Source organism: Vicia villosa, unplaced genomic scaffold (genome assembly GCF_029867415.1).
Source record: "Vicia villosa cultivar HV-30 ecotype Madison, WI unplaced genomic scaffold, Vvil1.0 ctg.001782F_1_1, whole genome shotgun sequence".
Lineage (NCBI taxonomy): Eukaryota > Viridiplantae > Streptophyta > Magnoliopsida > Fabales > Fabaceae > Vicia > Vicia villosa.
This window is the reverse complement of record NW_026705725.1, coordinates 213,574-224,445: the sequence shown is the minus strand read 5'-3', so window position 1 is coordinate 224,445 and position 10,872 is coordinate 213,574. Positions and strand designations below refer to the sequence as shown.

Genomic DNA, 10,872 nt, shown 5'->3' with positions numbered 1-10,872 from the left:
GAGGACAAGTATCAGTGGGGTGATCATGAGCTGTACAAATGCCACATACAGTTGTTGTTTGAGGTTTCGCTACTGCAAGTTGTTTAACTAAAGCGGTCAGCTCATCAAGTCTGGTTTCTAAAGCTCTGTTCGAGGAACCTTGAATTTGATGTACACCCTTGGTCTGGACAGAATTGGTTCGAGTGGTGAACTGCTGGGAATTTAAGGACATATTTTCAATGAGGGCTCTGGCAGCAGCTGGAGTTTTGTCAACAAGTGCTCCACCACTAGCAGCATCAAGAATGTTTCTATCCATAGGTAACAACCCCTCGTAAAAGTACTGAATGAGAAGTTGCTCGGTAATCTGATGTTGAGGACAGCTTGAAACTAACTTCTTGAACCTATCCCAATATTCAGCCAATGACTCGTTGTCTTGTCTAATGCCACATATTTCTTTTCGGATTGAAGCAGCTCTATAGGCAGGAAAGTATCGCTCCAAGAACACTCTCTTCAGAGCATTCCAGCTTGTGATTGAATTCGGTTCAAGATCATATATCCAGTCCTTCCCTGCACCCTGCAAAGAAAAAGGAAAAGCACGAAGTTTGATATGATCTTCAGTGATCCCTTCAGGCTTCAATGGTGTAGAGCACACCACCTGGAATTCCTTCAAATGTTTGTGTGGATCTTCACCTGCAAGACCATTAAACTTTGGCAACAAGTGTATTAAACCCGATTTTAATTCAAAAGGAACAGCAACAACATCATATTCAATACACAAGCCATTATAATTAACATCAGGGGCTGCAAGTTGCCTCAGAGTTCTATTTTCAGCCATTTCAAAAGCAAATTCAGAATCAGAATCAAACAAATTATGCAAATAGTCAGACTCAGAATCAGACTCAGCTATGGTCGGTGAAGGTGAACTATTGCTAGCCTGGCCTGCTCTACGAAGTGTGTGCAAGGTTCTCTCTACCTCAGGATCAAAAGCAACAAGTTCAGGACAGGAAGACCTAGTAACCAGGACTAGTGCACAGCAATGCAGCAACAATCGTGAAAATGCCAACTATGTCCCTAAAACAACACAATGAAGCAAATCGATTAAAAATAATTCAAAAAAATAAACTGACACCGAAAATAATCTAATGACGTAAAAATAAAATTTTGATATTTTTTTCGGAATTTTTCGACTCTATGAAAACAAAAAATAAATCATTAAAAATAGTAAAAAGGCTTTTTTTGCGATTTGAAAAGTTTGTCACATAACTACTTTGTAGTAGGTGACTTTTGATCGGGGAATTTTTTCACACCTAACTGTCGGGACAGATTTTCGAAACGGTGAAATTTTCCCAAAAACTGATTTTTCGACTTAAAAGGCGTTATGGCCGAAACCGTGAGGAACCTATGGCCAAAACACAAAAACACTACACCTAAGACTCTAATATCAGTTAATATTCACAAGAATCCCCGGCAACGGCGCCAATTTGATTCGCTGTCGCGCGCGGGTCAAAAACGAGTTGTTTAGTATAAAAGCAGTACAGCGACAGTTGACTCGAAATATCGTTCTCAAAAGGATTCCTGATTTTTATTAACTAAAAGCTAAATCGATTTAGGGGGGTTTGGTTTGGTCGAAAAAATGATTATCAAAAGTGATTCTGAAAATAAGCTGTTTTAAAATAAGTGATTATAACAGGTTAATCTACCGGTTCTACTTCCAACTTATCATTGATTATTACAATTTCAATTCCCTAAGCGGTACCAATTCCTATTCGATTGCAATATTGATGAAACAAGCGTCGACAATACTACACGAGTTATGTTCCTAATCACCGAATTAAGCAAACGGTTATCGATAGCGCGAATTAACGAATAAGCTAAGTTTAAACGCGATTAAAGTAAGGAACATGCACCAATCGAATTAAATCCAATATATTCTATAAGAACGAATTAAGCAAACGAAATCATATAACAAATTGGAAAGGAACTGAATTAAATTGAAAGTAATAATAACCTCAAAGTTTTGTGGAATTCGAATTCGGCAGATTAGCCCTTAGGATTAGTTCTCCATTACACGATCGTACAAAAGCTTGGAAAATTTCGTGAATAGTGATGGTATGTTTGGCTGTACGGCCAGACCTTGACTAAAGAGAAAACAAAAGGAAATTCGGGTCATAACCCAACTGGGTCAAACAAACATCATCCAGGCCCAAAACTAACGATCCAAAACTTATAAAAGTTGTAGCTCTTTCTCTTAGCTTTCCGGCGATTATTAGAACGCCTCAATCGGACTCCCGGAACTCCAGTTATGATCGTTTCCGTGCAGACTGCTAAAGCTGAAAAATAAATACGAAAATCAAATAACAATAAAAATAATTTAAAATATAAAAACATTATAAAATACAAAAATAAGACAAGTAAACCATGGAAATGTATAAGTACAACCATAGAGGAATGTGCATCAAAATGCACTGATCACGGCGCCAACTTAGTTCGCGGCGCGAACTGAACGTTCCAAACATCCTTGGCTTTGTGCCAAGCCATTCGTGGCGCAACCTATGCACGTGGCGCGAAACGAGAAAAAAAATACGCCTTCGCGACGCCAACACTGGTACGCGGCGCGACCTGAGTGTATCACAACTTCCTGGCTTTCTGCCCAGCTGTTCGCGGCACCAACCCTTGGACGCGGCGCGAACCGGTAAATTTAGAAACCCCAACCTGCAGAAAACAACATTCTACACATCCCAAATGCCCTCAAAATCATACCAGTACGAGTTTCAAAAAATGAATCACACATATAACACAAATTGCACATTAGAATACACAATTGAAGCATCAATTAACACCATAACATCATACACATCATGGATTCAACAAAGGGATCAAAATCACACAATTCAACCCAATCCCTAAACCTATCATATGACTTAGTTGATATGAATTCCACACCTATTCTATGCTATTAACTCCTAACCCGATAATAGATGCTAATCAGATAAGTCCCCCCTTACCTTAGCCAAATTCTTGAACTCTTCCTCTTTCTCTGCTTCTGCACTTTCACGTTCTTGCTCTATTCCCCTCTTTTGCTCTTTTTATGTTCTATTTCTCATTTTCCTCTTTTCCTTCTTTTATGAAAAACAATATAATTTTAGTAAAAAGGCCTTGTGACTAACACCTCTCCTTTTACTAAACACTACCTCGACCCAATTCTATTATTTTCCATAATTTTCAGAGAAAAGCCAAGATAATTCCAATAAAATAATTTAAATTCCAATTAAATTAATTTAAGGAAAATTACAGATGTTAAAGATTGAATACAATGTCATTTTTTGTCAGAATCTTTGTCTCTTTAGTTATTTTCCCGTATGCTGCGTGCAATTAGAGTGAGAATGAGGATGAACGTTCAACCCATCCCATTTTTCAATCGTTTGGATAACCATACTTGGTGTGTGGCAATTCGAATGATTGCCACTCTTGTAGAGCTACACCCCGCCTTTTCGCCTGAGGGACTCAAGTAATTCTTATGTATTATGAGTAACGATATCTTTGTCAAATGCCTAGTGTTTACTGGTACCTCCTTCTAGTTACCTTTTGTAAGTCCCCTTATTTGTCTTTTTCCTAAGGGAAGTTTCTCGCCTTTCGCAAGTCTTTGTGGTTACTTTCCAGTTGCTGAGCGCAATTAGAGTGCAAATGAGAGAGGGTAGTCAACCCATCTTGTTTCTCAATCATTTGGATAACCGGACTTGGTGTGTGGTAATTTAAATGATTTTCAGTCTTATAGAGTTACACCCCGCCTTTAGGCATGTGGGATTCCTGTAGTTCTTATGCTTCGCAAGCATCAATATTTCCTTGCAATTTTAGTGTTTACTGACATCCCCTAACTGAGTCTATTCGTCACTAGTCTTCTTTCCGTAAAGTCCAACAGTTTAATGGCATCTCTTTGAAACATCTAGTGTTTATTAACATCCCTAGTAAAGTCTAGTCGTTACTAGTCCTCTTGTAGTCGAGTCCAATGGTTTATTGGCATCTTTTTCAAGTCTGGAAGTTTTCCAGCATTCCTTGTTCAGGTTTAATTATTATTCGTCCTCCCTAGTCCAGTCCAATAGTTTATTGGCATCTCTTTCAGGTCCGGTGGTTTACCGAAATTTTATAGTTAGGTCTAGTGTTTTCTAGTTTTCCTTGTTCAGGACAACTCGTAATTAGCATCTTTTTTTAAACCCGCAAAGGTAAATGTTCCTCTAGAGTTGTTACTCCAGAGGGAATTTTTTTTTGGTTCTTTGCAATTCAATCCACTTACACATCACATGTCCAGAGCTCGTGTCGTTCGTACGTTTAGGTCCAAGAAGATTGAATAGGGGAAGCTGTTGCACCCCAAAATTTTCCCACCCATTTTTAACCTAAATGAGGTTTCACATAACATTCACATACATATTTATTTTAGGTCATGATTCAAATACACGCATTCATGTCATTGTTACTGCTCAAAAAGTATACAAGAAAGGAGTTTCTCCTGAGAGGAATTTCTGATTAAAATAAGAGGAATTGAGGCTTCATTGGACTGCTATATCTTCATCAATTTCTTCCTATGATTAGGGTTTCACAATTGTCGAGTACATGGGCTTTGATTGGTGGATACAACTTCAGGTCATTTGGTCTCCTAAACTGGCACTACAAGAAAAGTGGTTCCCAGCGACGTGTTTTAGTGACGTGATAAACATGTGGCAAAAAAAAAAGCATATTACGTCGTGTTTATCACGTCACTAATTTTTTTAAATATTAAAATAATAAATGTAATGTTATCACATGGGAAATCATTTTTTTTTTAAAAAAAGTTGTAACATGTTTATCACGTCGCAATATTTAAATTAAAAAAAATTAAAATGGTCAGGCTTTTCTGAGGGGGGAAATTTGAAATTTTCAAAAGTTATATTGTGATGTGTAAGTCACGTCGCAACAGTTTTAGAGGGAAAATGCTCTGACTTTGAACTGATGGGGTGCAGGTTGATTGACAGGCCTTTCTGACTGTTTGGGTTGCGACGTGACATTCACGTCGCTGATTGGTTTGCAATTTAATACCAATAAATAATATTTGTGTATATATAATATTTCCAATTTACTATCAATAAAAATATCTGCAATTTATTACGTTGGGGGTTGCGGCATAAATATCATGAGGCAAGGTTACGACGTGATATTCACGTCACTAATTAGCCTACATAAATGCAATTTTTCTCTTCCTAGAACCTAACCTTTCACGTGAAAATCCAAAACACTTTTTCATTCTTCCTTCTTCTTCTAGCATTCTCCCACTCTCCTTCATCTCCTCCCTTCCATTTCAAAATCAATCTCCATTATAATTTCTTAGGTAACTTCTTATCGTATAAATTGTATTCAATTTCTTTCAAATATTTTGTTTAATTTTTATTATAATTTCTGATTTCATTACCTTTTTTTAATTTTTTCAAGATATTGAAGAGATTTCTCCCTTCCATTTCAAAATCAATCTTCATTATAATTTCTCGGGTAACTTTTTATCGTAAAACTTATATTCAATTTCTTTCAAATATTTTGTTTAACTTTTATTAGAATTTATGATTTTATTACCTTTTTTAATTTTTTTTAAGATATTAAAGAGATGTTGCAAGAAGATTGAAAAGATATTGCAGAAAGAGGAATTTTAGTTGTTTATTTTTTTTTATATTGTATTATGTATTTTATTCTAATATTTGGATTTGTTAGTTGTTTTAGATATAGATTAAACAGAATATTATATGTATAAAATAAAATCGTTATTTAAAAAAAAATTAATTATTATAAATGTTCATTAAATATTTAGTTAAAAGAAAAACAAATTATATATATATATATATATATATATATATATATATATATATATATGGCTTAAATAGTCTTTCGGCCCTTGTAAGTTGGCATGTTTTTGCTTTTCGTCCCTGTAACTTTTTTTTTTGGAAATGATCCCTGAATGTTAAAATTCTTTTGGTTTTAGTCCCTAAGATCAAAATCCGCAGGAAAATTCGAAGGAAAATCCGCAGGAAACCTGTAGATTTTCCTGCGAATTTTAACTTTAGGGACTAAAACCAAAAGGATTTTAACATTCAAGGATCATTTCCAAGAAAAATAAGATACAGGGACGAAAAGCAAAAACACGCCAACTTACAGGGACCAAAAGACTATTTAAGCCTATATATATATATATATATATATATATATATATATATATATATATATATATATATATATATATATATATATGGCGTATCATATGAGAATGACATATTTATATGAGAATGTGAGAATGAATCTGAACCATTGAATTTCAAAATAAATGGTGAAGATTATGGGTGAATCTTTTTTTTCTCTCTCCTACATTTTGAAATAAATGATGTAGGAGAGAGAAAAAAAAGATTTACCCATAATCTCCACCATTTACTTTAAAATCCAATGGTTCAGATTCATTCTCACATTCTCATATAAATATGTCATTCTCATATGATATGCCCTATATATATATATATATATATATATATATATATATATATATATATATATATATATATATATATATATATATATATATATATATATATATATGTAGGGTTAAATAAGTTTTAAGTCCCTATAAATATGACAACTTTCAATTTTAGTCCCTGCAAAAAAATTCTTCAAACAATGGTCCTCGCAATATTTTTCGTCCCTATTTTTAGTCCCTCCCGTTAAATTTCCTAACGGAGGCTTACGTGGCACGCCACGTGTAACGCCACGTCAATTAAAGTTAATATTAATTAAAATTAGATAGATTGCGGGGGTTTCAAACCCCGTTTAAATAACTTAAAAAACTAGAAATTTTCCAGAGCAACTAATCAAACTGTTGGTAGAAAAATCTTTGTTACCCTCATTCTTCACATTATCAAACATACTAACCTTGATTACACTCATGAGCCGTAGAATTTTTCGATACAGCTTGCACACGGCGAGGTACTCTCTGTTTCTTGGTACTGAATGAAAATCACCATGACAACCAAAAATATACACAACAATTTGGCATGCAGTGGTGAGGGATGGATGTGTGGTTCCCACCACTTTATTGCATCCAATAATCATCTTTTAATTTATTCCTCCTGTGTTTGATTTGTTTGTTTCATATTGTAAATTTTGTTTGTTCTCAATTGAGGGAATGATTTTTAGTGACAAACCGTGGAGACTCTGCAAAATCAAACACTAACTTGAAAACCTCACTTGTTTCTCCTAGAAGCAACATAAAAATATTAGTATCAGTATACTTTCCTTCTCCAAATACCAACAGAGGGTTCTTTTCAACAAGTTGTTGAACAAAACATAACCCACCTACTGATACATAGCCAACAGGGATAAGAGAGTTCTTGTTTTTTCCTTTCTTTGATTCACACTTGAGAAGAAGCTTCTGTGCCACCTCAGAACTACCAACTTGAAGTACACTTGTTTAGTTTTGATGTACTTCATTAGGCCTTGTACTCCTCCTTCTGGTGAAGACTCTTTTGTTCATGTCCATTTTATTTTCACACAAGCTTCAAGTATTTTACTTGCTACTTATCTTGTTACAACCACAATACTAAGCGACTTGGTTTCGATTAATGATTATGTTTCCCATATTTTAGTTTCCATAATGATCATATTTATGATAAATCCCTTTGCAATTCCTTTTAAAATGACTATATTTCCTGCCATTCAAAAAAGCAATGTTGAATATGTTGGAAGTTTTCATGAAAATGAGGATAATACTTCTTCAGATGTTGAAGTACTAATTGGCGAAGGATAAGGGGTGGTGAGGAAGAAAAGGAGACCAAAAAGAGGAGATGATTTTAAGTTCAAAGAAGCTATAATCAAGGCTAATTTTTGGTTACTTTGGTTTGCTTATTTTTTAGGCGTTGGCTCAGGAATAACTGTTCTCAATAATTTGGCTCAAATTGGAATTTCTTTGGGTGTAGAAGAACAACCATATTGCTTTTAGTTTTTGGCTTTTGTAATTTTATCAACCGCCACGGTGCTGGTGATGTCTCTGAACACTTTGTTAGGTACTTTCTTTATTTATGATCTGAATCATGAAATGGTTGTGAATGATGTTAGCTTCTTAGCACAATTTGAGTTATCTTATACTTTGCATGAACATATATTGACGAGGTCATCATCCTGACAGGTTGAAAACACCGCCTAGAACATTTTGGATGGCAATTACACAAGTAATTATGATCGTAGCATTTTTGCTTTATGCTTCAGTTGTAGATGGAACTCTTTATGCTGCAACTTTACTTGGAATGTGCTATGGAGTTCAATATTCTACAATGGTTGCAACTGTCTCTGAGCTATTTGGTTTGAAGCACTTTGGTGTAATTAGCAGCTTCATGATGCTAGGAAATCCAATTGGTGCACTTCTTTTTTATGTTTTCCTTGCTGGAAATTTGTATGATACAGAAGCTGCAAAACAAGGAAATTCCACTTACTATAAGCTAAATTATAGGATGATCTCAAATGACATCTTCAAAAATTTGTAAAGTTTAAAATGCATGACCTGACATATAAGACATGTAGCGAATAAATTTTTTGGGAATAAAACAAAGTAATATGATTAGTTGTTTATCAGCATATACCATTACTTTTAGTAAATGGCCAAAATTAACATAACATACTTTAAAGATCCAAAACATGCCTATAAAGCATACAACAATTCAAAGAATTAAATACTGTTCATAGAAGATCATTGTGTTCTCACTGCGAATCCGAGGAACATGGTTGAACCTTTTTTTGAAGGAGTTTTTAGGTGCTGGAAATTTATTATTTTTTAAGTTATTTAAATGGGGTTTAAAACTCCCGCAATCTGTCTCTTTTTTTTAGTGTTGACTTTAATTGACGTGGCGTAACACGTGGCGTGCCACATAAGCATTCGTTAGTGGAATCTAACAGGAGGGACCAAAAATAGGGACGGGAAATATTACGAGAACCATTGTTTGATGAAAATTTTTGTAAGGACTAAAATTGAAAGTTTCCATATTTAGAGGGACCTCTAACATATTTAACTCATATATATATATATATATATATATATATATATATATATATATATATATATATATATATATATGATCTCTTTGATTTGCAAAACTCTACCAAATCATATATGTTTTATTTAATTCTTACATGACTCATATGAGTTAAAGAGTGTGTTGTTAGTTTCTTTTTTCATATTTTTTCATGTATATAAACCTTTTTTATTACATGACTCATAATTTTTTTCAAATTATTATAATATTTTATTTTAATATAAATAAATGTTTTTTATTAATATTTATTAATTTTGAATCATAATTAATATTATTGAATCACAATTAGTAATAAACCTTTTTATTAGTATTCATTAAATTGAAATTTAATTTTTTTTTTAAAAATGTATATTTTTAATGACGTGATTTTCATGTCATAAGTCTGTGACATGAATATCACGTCGCAAGATGCTGATTTCAACGTTATTAATTTCCTCCGTTTTCTGATTCCACTTTGACATGCCTGCTACAACTGTAAAGTAGTTGATATATGTGCACAATGTTGCGACGTGATTTTCAAGTCACAAATTAGTAATGTGAAAATCATGTCACTAATGATTGCCACACACTCCCCTGCGGCATAAATAGTCACGTCGCAAAATTAAGTTGTGACGTGATTTTCCACGTTGTGACATGAAACTCACGTCACTAATGAGCTTCTTTTTTGTAGTGTGGGATTTTGATAACATCAATTTAGTTGACTTTTTGGTCAACATTTATTAGTCATGATCCTGGAGAAGTTATGAAATGCCCTGAGGTTCATTGTTTGTCATTCATTGGGCTTCATTGGTTGGTTATTGATGGAAGTTGAATTGGAAGCTTATTGACCAAGAAATTCATATGGACCCCAAAAGTCAAACAATTGACTTTTTAAGAAGTTGGTCAAAGTCAAGGTCAATAAGCAAGTTATGCATTTTTATTGGAAATTGATCAAGAAATTATTACAAAAATAATTAAAATCAAGAGATAGTCAAAATTGCCATTTTAGGAAAGTTAACTAAATTGAGAAATTGCCAAAAAAGAAAGTTCCTACACTTGGGAAATTTTAGAGAAGTTTGAGAATGGTTGTGGGGCTGAATTTAGGCTCATTTTAAGCGTGGATTAAGGCTTTGTTTTGGAATGATTTCAAAAGCAACATTGTTGTACTCATGGCACACTACATTTTTGTAGTCGGAGCTATCTTCAGAAAAGGCATGGGTCAAAAGTTACATGCATGGAAAGCTGACAGTTTGCTAAAAATGAATCTTTAGTATACGGTAAAATTCTGAGCATTTTCAATGTGGCTAAGGAGCCGACTTTAAGCTCACGTTTCACATGGCTGAGGGTATCATCCTGGGTTGAGGTAAACATCAGAGTTGTTCACCTCCTCACAAGCAACAAAATTCTAGAAGAACTCATTTGCATGTAAAGATCAAATTATAAGATATGGAGTGATAAAGGGCATAATTCAAAGCTGCCGAGTTGAACAGAGAAATCTGCAGTATTACGATTCAGAGTGGACATGCGGCCTGGAGACAAGATTTCTAGTAAACGCAGGCAATATTTTGAAAGCTCTTAAACACCAAAGTTGTCCGATTCATGGCACTCTATAAAGTTGCAGAAGGAATCAAGGATTAATTCTCCATGGATGTAAAGTCACACGTACAAGAAGTTGAAGATCCATCAAGAAATACTGCTGGGTGAGTAATGGAATTCTTGTTGTTCATGATGTGGCCAAACTACTGACTTTGAGCTTGTTTTCGGTATAATTGCAAACATTATTTCGGATCGAGGTCAATTACAAAAAGGCTCATCTCACTAAAAT

At 34.1% G+C, this 10,872-nt stretch overlaps 1 pseudogene; it reads left to right on the top strand.

Moving 5' to 3' along the window:
* Positions 1–7,005: 7,005 nt before the first annotated feature.
* LOC131636557 (protein NUCLEAR FUSION DEFECTIVE 4-like) lies at positions 7,006–10,409 on the top strand (annotated as a pseudogene).
* The last annotated feature ends 463 nt before the right edge of the window (positions 10,410–10,872 follow it).